Source organism: Gouania willdenowi, chromosome 4 (assembly GCF_900634775.1).
Source record: "Gouania willdenowi chromosome 4, fGouWil2.1, whole genome shotgun sequence".
NCBI lineage: Eukaryota > Metazoa > Chordata > Actinopteri > Blenniiformes > Gobiesocidae > Gouania > Gouania willdenowi.
In genome coordinates, this window is record NC_041047.1 from 35,353,649 (window position 1) to 35,369,940 (window position 16,292).

Sequence of the window (16,292 nt, forward strand, 5' to 3'; positions counted from 1 at the left end):
CTGGTTCAGAATGCTGCAGCTCAGGTCTGAACCAGAACAAAGAGGTCAGAACACATTACACTGGCTCCCAGTCAGCCTCAGAGGAGACTGTAAAGTTCTGCTGCTGGTTATAAATGTGTGAATGGGTTTGGTCCAGAATACTTCAGTGAGATGTTAGTCAGGTATGAACCCAGCAGGTCTCTGAGATCTATGGACACAGGTCAGATAGTGGAGCCCAGAGCTCACAGTAACCATGGTGATGCTGTGTTTAGTTGTTATGCTGCAAAGAAGTGGAACAAACTGCAGCAGAGCTGAAGTCAGCATCACATGTGAACATTTTTAAATCAAAGTTAAAGGAACTATTTTTCTCTAGTGCATATGATTGAGAGAGAGATTTTTTGTCATGTTGTTGATGTAATGATGATTTTACTGATGATTTTAATTGATTTTACTGATGATTTTAATTGATTTTACTGATGATTTTAAATGTTCTTATTGATTTTAAACAATTGAATGTTTTATCATGTAAAGCACATTGAGTTGCGTTGAGTATGAAATGCGCTATACAAATAAATTTGCCTTGCCTTGCCTTGAATAAACCCTTTTAAAGACACAGAGTGGGAACATGAGTGATGAGCCAGAGCTAACATGTAAATAACACTGGTTAAAGCATGAGACCATATCAATAATGCATTTTTTCTCCATACCAACATATTTATGCTAAAATTCAAATGAGGGTTAAAGCTCACTGTTTCTGTTGTACAACAGCTTGACATTAAATATACAACAGCAACACATTTTCACCAGTGGATCTCGTCTCGTTCATTCATTGGAGACACTTTGAAATTTAACTCAAGGTCAAAAGCTGGAAAATGGAACCATTTCTCTTAGTTTTTACACAACATGGGCTGTTTATGAGTGACTAATACCACAGAGCCGTCTTCTAGCCGTACAACTAGTAATATCTAGGGCCTAAGTTCCCAAAGTGGGGTACGGGTACCCCCAGGGGTACACAAATTGTCATAGGGGGGACTGGTACTAATGCTAGGCTAATGCTAATATTAGCTAATGCTAATGTTAGTGGTAATGCTAGGTTAATGCTAGTGATAGGCTAATGCTAGCAAATGCTAACGGAAATACAAGGTTAATGCTAATGTTAACTAATGCAAGCTAATTCTAACGGTAATGCTAATGTTTACTAATGCTAGCTAACTCTAACGGTAATGCTAATGATATCAAATGATAATGTTAATGCTAGACTAATGCTAGCTAATGTTAATGGTAATGTTTGGCTAATGCTAGTGATAGGCTAATGCTAGCAAATGCTAATAGAAATACTAGGTTAATGCTAATGATATCAAATGCTAATGTTATTTCTTGGTTAATGCTATGCTAATGCTAATGTTAACTAATGCTAGCTAATTCTAAAGGTAATGCTATGTTATTGCTAATGATATAAAATGCTAATGTTATAGTTAAGCTAATGCTAGCTAATGTTAACGGTAATGCTAGGTTAATGCTCGTGATAGGCTATTGCTAGCAAATGCTAACAGAAATGCTAAGTTAATAATAATGATATGAAATGCTAATGTTATTGCTAGGCTAATGCTAGCTAATGTTAATGGTAATGCTATGCCAATGCTAATGTTAACCAATGCTAGCTAATTCTAACGGTAATGCTAGGTTAATGCTGATGATATAAAATGCTAATGTCAATGTGAGGTAACGCTAATGCTAAAATTCAGAGATAATTTTCACTGTAAGGCTACACTGTATATGACATTACATTATTATGTTTTTAAGTGAAGTAGGGGGTACATGGCTTCAGGTTAAAGGTCTGTTTGGGAACCACTGATTCTAGGGTGCATATCATTATACATAATCAGTGAATAAAGTCTCTTGATATTTGAAAATAAGAATAATAATCACTAAATTAGGCTTGTATGCAGCTCTTCTTGTACATGTATGAAGAATCATCTTTTTATGTTTGAAAGGATTTTGTAAAGATAATACAGATGTTCTTGTGGTAGGAGTACTGGTGACCACTGTCTGGGAACGGACATATTTGTTTAGTGCCAAAGTTCCCAAAGTGGGGTACGCAAATTGTCACAGGGGGTACGTGAATAAAGCGTGACAACATTGTAAAGTATAATATAAATAGAGCAGCAGTCAGGAGCTTCCATGCATTGCCACTAATGACACATTGTCCTCTGACAGACTGCCCTCTAGTGGTGTGAGTGAAACATCCATCCATCCATTTTCTGACCTGCTTTGTCCTATTACAGGGTCACGGGGGTCTGCCGGTGCCGATCTCCGGCTCACACTGGGCGGTAGGCGGGGGGAGAGAAACTTTCTCATCAAAAAAGAACAAATATGGCGAGAGCGAGATTGTTTTGTTTAGTCTCAGACTCTCTCACATTCATCCAATCATTCCAGAGTTGTGTTCATCATCTCACCCTCAGCCTCTCATTAAAGTTGTATTTCACAGAAATCAAACCTCTCCTTAAAACTTACCCTGATCCAAGTGATTTATCCAACTATAGGCCAATATCTTTCCTTTTATTTCTACAATCATTGCAGGTCAACTATGTGATCATCTTAACAATTTTATATTTTGATGAGTGCCACAAGATGACTATTGTTGTGTAATTGGTGCTTTAAGCAATTTCCCCCTAAAATTAATAAATAAAGTTGAATTAATTGTAATCACTAAAACTGCCAGAAGACTAATTCATTAATTAATTAAATAAAGCAAACAAATGATAATTCTAAATGAGATGTTTTCTTGTGCCCTGCGATGGACTGGTGCCCTGTCCAGGGTGTAACCCCGCCCAGTGCCCAATGAGAGCCGGAGATTGGCACCGGCGGACCCCCACGGCCCTGACAAACAGGAACAAGTGGGTCTGGAAATGGATGGATGGATGTTTTCTTGTCTGCTTACAGATTATTATTATTATTATTATTATTATTATTATTATTATTATTATTATTATTATTATTATTATTATTATTATTATATTACTTTACAGTGTCACGTCCAGAAGGTTATGTTAAGTTATGTTTAGTTTTTTGTCTTTGTTTTGTCATCCACTTCCTGTTTTATTTTGATACTCATGTCTTCCCTCTCATTTCAGATCCTGACTTCCTCCCTTTGTCTGATTTCCCTCCAGTGTGATTGTTAACTCCGCCCCTGATTGGTTCCACCTGTGTTCCCCTACCTCATGTATAAATACCTTTGTCCGGTGCCAGTTGGTCTTGTTGTGCAGCCAGAGAACCAGTGTTTATTCCATGTTTCAGGTTCTTCATCAGGTCAGGTTTTGTATTCCTTTGATACTTTGCTTCATTTTGCCATAGTTGTGCCTAATATTATTTGATACTTTGTCCTTGCCTTTGTTACGGCTGTTTTTCCTCTGTGAGAGTGATTTTACGTTGTTACCTTGTTTATTAAAAGATTTTTTATTTGAACTTTGACTCCTGACTTGTGCATTTGGGTTCCAGTCCATGCTCGAGCGTGACAAACAGGATAGGTAAAATAATCCATTTATTCCTGAATAATCTGAGGTGAGTTTCTTTAATAACTATATAACTAGTCACTGGTTCTACATCCAACTATAAACATGACAAACAGCTTCATGCTAAGCTACAGATGCTACGTAGAGGTTTACTGCTGCTGTGACACACACGCTACACAACCAGTCAAGAACCACAGGGGGCGACAGTTCCAACTCTGTGGTTTGGTCATAGACATTGAAGCAGAGAAGAAGAGCTCTCCTAAGATACTTTTATTCTCCCTTAAACATTGAGCTGACGCGCTATGGTGGCTGATGTTGGCGAATAAAACGAAACAGTTATTTTTGATATCTGTGTACCCCTAATTCTTTTGAAAGTCAATTATCTGAACTCAATTACAATTCATTTATGATTATGACAGCAAAAGATCTTTTGAAATTACAATTATAATTGACCCCAACCCTGGTGAAAAGCTCATCATCACAAAATGTCCGTACGTCCACAAAGTCAATAGACCAGGACCTGATTAGGAAGGATCACTGTAGGTGTGGAGGAGAATCAGAGAGGAGGTGGTAGTAGCAGGTAAAAGTTCTCTCTGTAGCACTGAGCTAGGTTAGCATTAGCCGCTAATCACACCAGCTTTTTTCACTGGTGGTTTATGTTTATGAGAGGAGAAAAAGGTGCACAGCTCATCACTTCAGCAGGCAGTGAAACTCACTGAGTTTAATGTGACGCTGGTGGGCGGGGCTTCGTTTCAGACGTGAGTATGTAGCTCCTTGGGGACATTTTTTGATCCTGCGACACATGCGGTACGTTTCATGCAGCAGATGCGTCCATTGCTGCAGAAGACGCATTCGGTGTGAACGCAGCATAAGAACTGACTAAGGTGAGTCCATCAGTTTGTCAGAAACAGATGAAATACTCAGCTATAGAATAAAGCTCAGCTGTGCATTAGTAAACCACACAGAGTCAATAAAGCAGCCAGTTGAGGCATGTTATCCACAAATTGATTATATGTCACTTGACAAGGTCAAATATTTTAACCAAGATGCCTGAAGTCCCTGAATGCACCGCCTAGCAAACAGTGGGTGTTTCTAAATGAACACACCAGGGACTCCTTAAATACACTACACTACACTGACCTGCATTAGCAGCACAGACACACGCAGCATTCTGTTCATCACAGGCACATCAGAGACCAGGAAACAAAGACATGTTTTATTAGAAACTCCATGGACTGGAACAGGATTCATAACAAAAAACATCCACTTTTTAAATAAAGAAATGTTTCTTTCTTTGAATGAGGGAAATTCAGTTTTTTCATTTAAATCTGACATTGAAATACTGTTGGAACGAGAGGTGGGACTTGATCAAAAAAAATGACCAAATAATGAAAGACTTTGTCATTAATTAATCTGATAATATTTGACACGAGAAACAATGTTTTTACAATTGAAATATATTTTGGTTTATGACTGAATCAATGAAAACAATAACTTACCTTAAACAACTAAATAGTGTTTATTATTTCCATCATTGAGTTCTAACACATGTGTAATATTAATAAATAATATGATTACATTGATCACAAAGCATTAACTTTTATTTAACTAACTTTTATTCATGCTTTTCTGGATTTTTCATAAACTTTCGAAAACAAATGTGTTTTTGTATTAAAATAAAAACATGACTTAGTCCAGAACATTCCAGAGAAGTATAAACTGAACAGTGTCAAATATTTATAATATCTGTAGATATCATGAAATAAACAGAACAACTGATGAAGATGATGAATTTAGTCTTTTTTTTGTTTTTTGTTTTTTTTTTACAAGCGAGTGGAGGTAGACATGGTAACAGGTGGCCAAAAAACGTCCAAATGTGGCAAAAATTTGACAAGAAAAGAGTGAAAAGTGACTAAAGGAGAAAAATGCAGCCGAGAGTGGCAAAAAATGGGTAAATAAGGAGGAACCAGGTGGTATTTAATGGTAAAGGGTATCTTAAATGGGCAAAATGTGGCAAAAAATAGTGAAAAAGGACAAAAATGTGGAACAAAAAGATCAAAAGTTTGCTTTTTTGGATGAAAAGTGGCCAGAATCTTTTTAAGAAAGGACAAAAAGATGATAAAAGTGTCAAAAAGAATTTGAAAAAATGGACAAAAAATAAGAAAATAGGGTTATTTATTGGTAATAAGGAAAATACTTCTGAAAAAAGTGTCAACATTTTTTTGAAAATGGGCAAAAATGAGACAAAGGAAGTAAGTAAAAAGGTGTTAAAAAGGTTTCACCCTTTTAAGGTTTTCTGGGGAATAATGATTAAAATAAAGACATAAAAAGCCACATGTTGAGAATCAGGGACTTAATAACAGCTTCTACATGGTGTCGTGGTAATGTCGTGGGATGGTCTGGACAGAAAAAGCCAGGGCGGAGTTTTTGTCCCTGTTCACGCTGTTTGTACCCAGGGCCCAAAAGTGATGCTACAGATGCTTCTATAGAGGGTTTTCATGGCGCGTGGAACGAAAAGAAACGGTGAATTATTGTCGTGGTTTTGGCTGTAATAATTGGTCAGACCATGAAAAACATTTGGAGTTTTATAGATTGACAAAAATGATAAGAAATCAGGGAGAACAATGTCAAAAGGGATCAGAGGAAAGGAGGAGCTTGTGGTTAGCGAAGCTAAACCAGGATCTACGAGGCAAACATCTGGACAACATCCGAGTGCCTCCAATATGGCCACGCATCAGGGTTACTGCCCAGAACGTGACGTAGGTGAAAACCTTCCATTAACTCAAAGATGATTATGGATTTTTGACCAAATGATGCCAAAAAAATGTACATACTGCAGCTTTAATGAAAAATGTGTCACAAAATCAATGAAATTTGAAAGAGAAAATCCTGCAGAGGCTGATATTTGTCACTTATTGCCTCAATGTTGTCGGTGCCTTACATACTTAATGTGTCATTTATACGTCCAAGTGCAAACTGGGGCATTTTCTTGTTGAAATTGCCCGTTTTCCCGCCTAAAATCTATTCCCCACTTAAGATGAAACTACTTTATATTTGGCTCTTGCACTAAAATGAGTTTGAAACCCCTGTTCTATCAGGTGCCTGGAAGAAATGAGACATCCAAAAGAAAATCAAATGCACGTGTGCAGGATTCTGTCAGACGGACCAAACCACTTCACTTCTATACTTAAACTGGGTGTGAAGTTTAAGTTCAGTCCCTGTCACGACTTTCCAACGTGTGAACTGTTGATACACACATGGTCAGTGATTGAAACCATAATTATGTGTTATCCACTGAAGCGTGCGACTCATATTTGCTCTGAACTGAAACTGTGTGGAAATCAAAGAGAGTTTAGATTATGAATTGAAGTGTGCAGAGTCCCGCTGTTGTTATTCTAATCATAATGGCAGAGCATCAAGCTAAAATGTGACCGTCTTTGAGGAGGTGTTATCCGTAGCGTGTTTCTTTAGCAGCTTAACACCTGGAACTGGAGCCTGGATGTGTGAAATGCTCTGAAACTATAGCTGGGTGTGATTAGCAGTCAAATTAAATCTGAGATGTCACTGCTTCCACTGCTACACTTGGCAGCTTGTGGGGAGTGACAGGATGGCTGTTGATTATTTTCCAGTTTGAACCAGTACCAGTGAAACTGAGCTGGTGTTTACAACGGCTACAGTATATAAATGTGAATATATGTGACTTTAGTCAATTCTAGGTGGAACATGTCTCGATTTTTAAAAACGAGACACGGGTCGACCTCTTTGTGCTCAATGTTTTCTAGAATCTACCTTGTAACGACAAAATATAGTAGATAAATAAGTTGTTATTGTCCATGAGGTTTAAAAATGAATTTATCTCTTTATAATAAAGACTTAAATAACATCTAGACTCAGTGGTGACTCAATCACGTTTATTTTGCATTATTTAACAGTACTTTTTAACCTTTTTTGGACCCCATCACAAAGACTTCTTTTTTTCTAGAATCAGTTTTTAATAGTTTGTTATATTGTGTTAATAATACAGAGTAACCAGGATTAGTGACAAGCTGTGTCAGATATTTTCATACTGTATTATATTTATTATTTTTATTTAGATTCGTTTTCTTTTTCTCATCATATTTTTTTTCTTTATGCTGCATTTTATTTAAAATAGATTTATATGTGAGAAGTGAAGATACAGAATACAATTGTTTAAAACTGTGTGTTGTGTTTCAATTTGAAAAAGAATATATGTATTTTTTCAAATAAAAAAACAAAACATTTTTAATCAGTAATTCTTTATATCATTTACGAGACATTTCAGGTGACCCCACATGTGGTCATGACCCTCAGGTTGAAAAACACTGCATTATGACAATCTGTCCTTGAAAAATGTCATTTAATCCTTTTTAAAATCATTGAAACAAACATTTCCTCAGAAATGTCACATTTTACCTTAACGTTCTATGTTCTAAGTTTTTCACCAGTGGTTCCTTTGTTTTCTGATCCTTCTCTGAACCTTCATGGACGTTTGATCATCTTTATGGTGATATTTATTCATTTAATCCACCACTATTTGCTTGAGTTTCTCTTCTTTCTCCCGCGTTTGTGATGATTTTTAACGATTCCGTTAAAGTTGCTGTAATGACTTAATACGAGTGAGACACAAACAGAGCCAAATACTGAGGAAAAATAGATTTTACAGAAGGAAACTGTTACAGTAATAAACTTATTGAGGACAATGTTATCTTTTTGAAATGTTCGATTTAAATAGTTTTATTGTTGTAAAGAAAAAGAAAAAAAGAACATAAAGACAACAAAGCTGTTCGGAATTTAACCTGGTGTTATTTTAACTACAGATCTTGAGTTAGCATTAGCATTTTTCAAATTACAATATATATACATACTTAAATGTTAACTTTAGTTTAGTTGTTTGAATAAATCACAATGATGTAGAAAACAACATTTTTGGAGGAAAACTTCCACTAAAATATCAAATCCCAATTATTTTACAGATGTTATTCATGACTGTATCGACACAATCTAGCAGCGTTGAAATGTTACAGCTCTAATAAGCAACATTTGAACAACAGTAACACACCTGCAGCTAGTTTAGCCACTTTAGCATTAGCATGCTAACAGTCAGAACTCTTCTCAACCTCAAACACAAAATAACTCATCAGATCATTTGTTTCTATTTCAGTGATTCTCAAACCTTTTTGGCTCTCGTCCCCTTTTCCTTATTTCTAAAACCAAGTCCCTCCTTTATGTTCGACTACAACATTTTACTCAGAATGCTGTGAAAAAAACATCTATAGATCATAATCATAGACTGAATGAATGATAACACACAATTTAAAGAATCTAACTTTGTAAATAAGTGAATGAAATATTATTTAGTGCCTCCTTAATAGATTTATTTCCATAGTTTTTATTATTTCCTGTTATTTCACACTGACCTTTGTAGTTTTACTTCATGTTCTAATCAACATCAGTTCTATTATCATTATTATGATTATCATTTTTAACTAAAAAAATAACATTATGAATCCCCACATTTTTAAAAGTTTATTTTTTTATTTTCTGTTCTCTCTCATTGCGTACCCTAAGGGGTACGCGTACCCCCATTTGAGAAACACTGTTATAATGGACCAAAATGGATTTCCCTTTTGTTTTGTTAATGACGTTTTTCTTTTTTTTTTCTTTTCTTTTCTCTTTCTTCAGTTAAAGCTGCAGTTTGTAGAATCTGTGAGACTGGTATAGGTTTATACCAGTTTATAAATGTGAACAACCACACTTGCCCCTCCCCTTCCTGTTTCAAACATGACTTACAGATGGCTGCCACATCTGAACATGGTTCTAACAGAGATTTCTTCCTGTTAAAAGGGAGTTGTTTCTTCCCACTGTCGCTAAATGTTTGTTCATGTTGGGTTTTCTCATTCTTATTATGAATTTTATATTTTGAAAAGCACATTGAGATGACTTTGTTGTAAATTGCGCTATACAAATAAAGTTGAATTGAATTGAATTGAAAAGTTGCATCACACTCCTGGATTTCTAAAGTTTGAATCCAGGTCAGAATCCTCTCAGAACACTTTGGCTTAGAATATTATCAAAGGTAAATTATTCATGATCAAATAAAAACAAAATAACTTACATACTGCAGCTTTAAAAAAACAAAAAAAAAAACAAAAAAATTTTTTCTTTGTGAATCTAGTTTAATGAAAAATAAGCTCAAACATGATCAAAAACTAATTCTCGAAAAAAATGTCTTTGGGGTCGCCAGAAATTATTTCTTTGAAAATGGGGTCACGATCCAAAAAGGTTGAAAATCCCAGCATTAAATACAGTAAATGTGTGTTATCACTCGTTCATTCCATCTTTATGATCGATAGATGTTTTTAAATAGTTTAATAAGCAAAATGTTGGTCTGACTATAGGATTCAGAAATAGGAGAAAGGGGGACTAGAGCTAATAAAGTTTGAGAAGCACTGATCAAATCTAGTAGAAGTCAATCCTAATGATGGTTTATGTAGATTACTTTCACATATGATTTCAACATATTCTCATAATCCTTTCAGATTAAAAGAGCAGAATAAACAACATTTAGTGTATGTTGTTGTTTAGATTGGTTCTACGCTCACTGGTGCTACTGGTAAATCTATCCACGTTTGGAGATATGATGGAGCAGCTCCACTCAGAAACATCTCAGAGGTGAAGGGTTGCTTCTGATTCCCTGACGTCGTGTTCCTAAACCAACCACCATCTCTGACAGAAGATCAGCGTTAACAACAATAACGTCATACAGAGCTTCTTGCTTTTTCTATGAATTTACATATAAATTGAGCAGGATATGATGTTTTTTAGAGCTACTTGAATCCTAATGCAGGGAAGGTGTGACTGTTGCATTGATTAAAAAGAGCAGAATGATGGAGCTGTTGACCTGTTCTTCCACTAAGGGGCAGGATATGATCACTGATGCTCACTTTAAGGCTATCAGCACTGGAGCAGAACAGGGCTTCTCAAATGGGGGTACGTGTACGTGATGGCAATGCAAGGGGTACTTAGTGAGAGAGAGAGGAAAAATAACAAATGCAACATTTTTTATAATGTTTATGTTTTAGCTAAAAATGATAATTACATTAAATATTACCAGCAACTCACAAATAGGAGAAAAATATACTGAAAAATAAAAAGAACAGACAAAAAACTACAAAATACACAAAATAACATTCATCATTACAGCAACACACAAAACGACCACAAATACACATTACATGAGAATAAAATACACAAGATCAATACAAAATACACAAAAACACACAAAATAAGAGAAACTGCAAAAGAGAAAATGAGTCTCCTTTTTAATATTTTATATGATTGTTTATTCTGACAGACTTTTACCTTATGATGTTTTTAATGATGATTGTGTCTGTTTGGCTTCAATCTTTGTGTACGTATGTTGTACTTTTTATTCTATTCTAAATACGAGATACAAACTGTAGAAATAAATGTATGCAGGAGTCACTAAATAGTGTTATTTAAAAAATGAGAGTCGTGATAATGTGTGTTATCACTCATTCACCAGGTTTAACACACATTATGTTATTTATGGAGGAAAATAAAATAATAATCTGACATTAAAATAGAAGTATCAGAATAAAACAAACAAACAGAAATACAGATAAGTGACTTTGATCCCAGTGGGGGCCACAAATATAGGATTGTCTGATTTGACGTCCACATATTTAGAATTATGACCAATCTGAAAAATAAAACAGGGAAACGTAAAGGTTTTAGTTCGTTTTTGTGTCCGTTATGTATATTTTTGTGTTTTTGGAGTCATTCTGTGGATTTTTGTTGTCATTTGCATTCTTGTTTACATAATTTTTCTGTATTTTTTTGTGTATATATTTGTATTTCTGGACTAAATGTGGACAATCTTTTGTATTTTTGTTCTCTTTCACAATTATTTCAAAATAAATGTTTTTTTGCAAAGTTTGGGTTATTTTATTTGTGTTTTTGGAATCATTTGTGCATTTACTTTTGGGGCCAAACAAAAATTAAACCAATGGTTCATTGCAATAAAATTCAATTTACAATTTTCCCTGAAAGTCAATTAAGTCAAAAGTAATTGTCAGGGTTGGGGTTAATTACTTTTATTTAAATTACAATTATGTATTCAATCATCCATGTTTAAACATTTTTTAATCATGATTATGTTGACTGAACTTTTTTCCAATTACAATTCAATTTCCCCCCTGAAAGCCAATTACAATTACTTTCTCAATTCCCTAAATGGTTCCCCAGATTTGTGTTTCAATAAATTGCAAATGACAGTTGTTTTAATATAATTGTAATGCCAATTACAATTACAAAGTCAATTATCTTGATTTATTTACAATTTAAAAAGCATCAAATTTTTCAAATTATAATAATGTCATAATTGTAATTAATCATCAATTACTTGATTACAATAATTGACTCCAGCCCTGCTTTTTTACTGAATCAATTCCAACACTAACCACTCAAACTAATGTTTGAGGATCCAGGATGAGATCATTCTCTATAATTCTACATTTATTCTCAGAGTGATATTTAAAACATGTGTGTGCAGTAATTATGCTGACGGAGCAGCTTTTACAGACATGCTCAGTGAGGATTAAACGTGTAGAAAGTTCTGTAGTGATTAACCTTCATTTTAGTGTCTCAGGTGAGGAGAAAGCCCTCATCCAATCAGCTCGCTGCATGCTGTCAGGTCCCATAAATGACCTTCAACTACCTTCCTGTTTGTCTCAATTCTGTTCTTTTAAAAACATAATATTGTTTGTTTTATAAAACCTAAATGATAATTATACATGTCTAAATATAATATCTAGTGTTCAGGCTGGATTAAAAATATTAAGTCAACTAATCACAGACTTATATAAAGTCTGTGATTACAAGAAGCAACTTTTTACAGTTTAAATGTTAATATATAACTGAATCAATAAAAACAATAAATGATCATAAGTCCAAACATAATGTGCATTATAAATAAATAATGAATGAATTGTTCACAAAGCACAAACTTACATTTAACTAAGATATATTCATGCTTTTCTGGATTTTTAATAAACTTTTTTAAAAATGCATTTTTGTATTAAAATAAAAAAACATGACTTAGTCCAAAACATTCCAGAGAAAAAACTGAACATTTTAAAATAATTAGAAAATCTGTGGAAATCATGAAATAAACAGAGCAACTGATGAGGTGTTAGCTGCTACATGTGTAGCATTACGGTGCTAGCTGCTACATGTGTAGCATTACGGTGCTAGCTGCTACATGTTTAGCATTAAGGTGTTAGCTGCTACATGTTTAGCATTGAGGTGTTAGCTGCTACATGTTTAGCATTAAGATGCTAACTGCTACATGTTTAGCATTGAGGTGCTAACTGCTACATGTTTAGCATTGAGGTGCTAACTGCTACATGTTTAGCATTGAGGTGCTAACTGCTACATGTTTAACATTGAGGTGCTAACTGCTACATGTTTAACATTGAGGTGCTAACTGCTGCATGTTTAGCATTGAGATGCTAACTGCTGCATGTTAGCATTGAGGTGCTAGCAGCTACATGTTTAGCATTGAGGTGCTAACTGCTACATGTTTAGCATTGAGGTGCTAGCAGCTACATGTTTAGCATTGAGGTGCTAACTGCTACATGTTTAACATTGAGGTGCTAGCAGCTACATGTTTAGCATTGAGGTGCTAACTGCTACATGTTTAGCATTGAGGTGCTAGCAGCTACATGTTTAGCATTGAGGTGCTAACTGCTACATGTTTAGCATTGAGGTGCTAGCTGATCCACAAACGCTTTCTCTGATTTTGTTGACACAGCTGGGCTTTAGTTTTTCATCCAGTGTTTTTATTTAAACTAAAATTTACGCCCACAAAGCACAACAACATGTTCTCCTCTGGTTCTCCTGTTTCTTGTGTTGTGGTGTGTGTATCCGTGTCATGGGTATACTGGGAACTTGTGTAATAATAAAGGTTCCGCACTGTTAATAGTTAAAAAAAAACAACCAAGTCATTGCTTTACTTTACACCATTAATTTAAATTTGTTTTGTTTTCCACTGCAAAACAAAAAGTGACATTTGACCTAATTCTGCATTTATTCATGTAATAATATTTTAATATAAATAAAGTAAAACAAGCATTTATATAATAAAAAACAAACCTGAAAACTGTTAGTTTTCAGGTTTGTTTCATGTATTAAAGTTTTTCTCAGCGTCACTAAAGTGCTAACACATAAAAAAAAAAAAAAAATGTCCTGCTAATCTGTTAATGATATAGTAAGAATAATTAACCTTCAAATGTCACAGTTGCTAAGCACCATTTAATTGAATTAATGTATGGATGTTATCATTTTCTAGTTATTATGCAAAGATTTTTAACGCTATTAAGCCTTAATTTGATATTAAATCATGTCACGGCATTCTAATTATGAGTAATCCCTATTTTTTGCACCAATGCTGCATGATTGATGAGGCGGGCTCTCGCTGATGAGTTTCTCCTCCTTTTTTTTCTGTCTGATGAAGCTGAGAGCAGCGAACAATGGCGTCACTCCCTTATCCCCCTTTGAAAAGAAAGGACAGCCTTTGATTTGGGCCGATTTGTTTTGATGTGAGGAGTGAGTGGTTTTTAAAATCTCCTTAACTCCCCGGGCCGTGGCCCAGCCTCCCACAGGGCTAATGACCGGGGCCCGGGACCTGGTGTTGAATAATACAGAGGCTGGTGAGGAGCAAACGGGGTTGGACACATCCCTCCTCCTTACTGTAGTCGTCCATTGATAAGATTGTATTAATTGGTATGACTAGAGAGGCCTTTTCTCCACCCGTCATGTATACATTTACCATTACACTCATTAGCTCCACGTAGCCTCTCAGCAGCTCCTCCATCACACCCCCCGGGCTCTCCTGGGAGGCAATTTGCATCCCTCCATGGTGTCTCTCTGGGGTTATTGAGGAAATATTAGCTCCCTTTCTTCTGTGGCCGACCCTTTGATTTATTTGGGGCCGGGGCTGATAGAGTGGCACTCACATGGTAATGACCAGCGCTGAAACACGCCCCTGGTTGGAAGAGCGCTCATTGATGCTGCTTGAAAAGGTACAATTGACAAGCGGTGCTGAATAATCATCTTACACGCGTCTACGGGTGTGTTACCGCCAGGGTGGGGAAGTGACGAGGAAGTCCCAGCGCTGTCATGGCGGCCGTGAGGAACGCGTGTCAAATTCAAGGCCCGGGGGCCAAACCTGGCCCTTTAAAGCATTCAATTCGGCCCCCAAGAGATAATAAAAATGACAGATGAAAGATTAATTCATGTGTAAATCAGTGTTTCTCAAATGGGGGTACGCGATGGCACTACAGGGGGTATTTGAGAGAGAGAGTGTGGAAAATAACAAATAGAATCATTAAAAATATTACCAACTCACTAAACGACAACAAAAACACTAAATGAGAAAAAAATACACAAGATCACTACACAATACACAAAAATAACAGAAACATACAAAATGACAAAAGAAACAACCAAACGACAACAAAAACACACAAATCCAATGCATTGTTATTATTATTATTATTACAAAATAAGAGAAACATATACTGAATAATAAAAAGAACAGACATAAATAAATGTATTCAGAGGCACTAAATACTGTGTCATTCACTTATTTACAAAGGTAGATTCTTTAAAATGTGTTATTCATCATTATGATCTATAGTTGTTATTTCATAGAATTCTGAGCCAAATGTTGTCGTCAGATATAAGAGGGGACTAGAACCAACAAAGTTTGAGAACCATTGATATAAATGACTAAATAATCCAGTTGCAGAAATCTCAAATTCACCAACTCCACAATATTTTTTGGGGCTTAAATGACATCACTTCAATGCAGTCATTTTTTATTGCAAAACGAAGAAATAACTCTGAATTTTTCCAAAAGTCTTACATTTTTTCACCAATAATTACACAAAATTCCTCTAAATTACACAAAAATGTAAGACAAAATCAATATTTTTTCAACAGCTTTTAGAAGTTATGATTAGATCTATCCTACTCTGCATATACCTACTCAACGCCATCCAGCTAATTCAAACTGGTGGAAAGTTACAAACTCTAGGTGGGGCTAACGAGTCCCGAAATTGCATCAAAAAACTACACGTTAAATATTTCACTAAAATATTCTGAGAAATTTAATTAAACTGCACCCCCAGGAAGGGCCTCAAAATTCCAAAATAACCTCAACTGTTTAGCAAATGGAACTGGTTAACCAGTTACTGTAACCAGTTACTGTAACTAGTTATTGTAACTACTGTAACCAGTTACTGTAACTAGTTATTGTAACTACTGTAACCAATTACTGTGACCAGTTACTGTAACTAGTTATTGTAACTACTGTAACCAATTACTGTAACCAGTTACTGTAACTAGTTATTGTAACTACTGTAACCAATTACTGTAACTAGTTATTGTAACTACTGTAACCAGTTACTGTAACTAGTTATTGTAACTACTGTAACCAATTACTGTAACCAGTTACTGTAACTAGTTATTGTAACTACTGTAACCAATTACTGTAACCAGTTACTGTAACTAGTTATTGTAACTACTGTAACCAATTACTGTAACTAGTTATTGTAACTACTGTAACCAGTTACTGTAACTAGTTATTGTAACTACTGTAACCAGTTACTGTAACTAGTTATTGTGAATACTGTAACCAGTTATTGTAACTAGTGGAACCAGTTACAGTAACAAGTGTAACAGTTACAGTGTAAC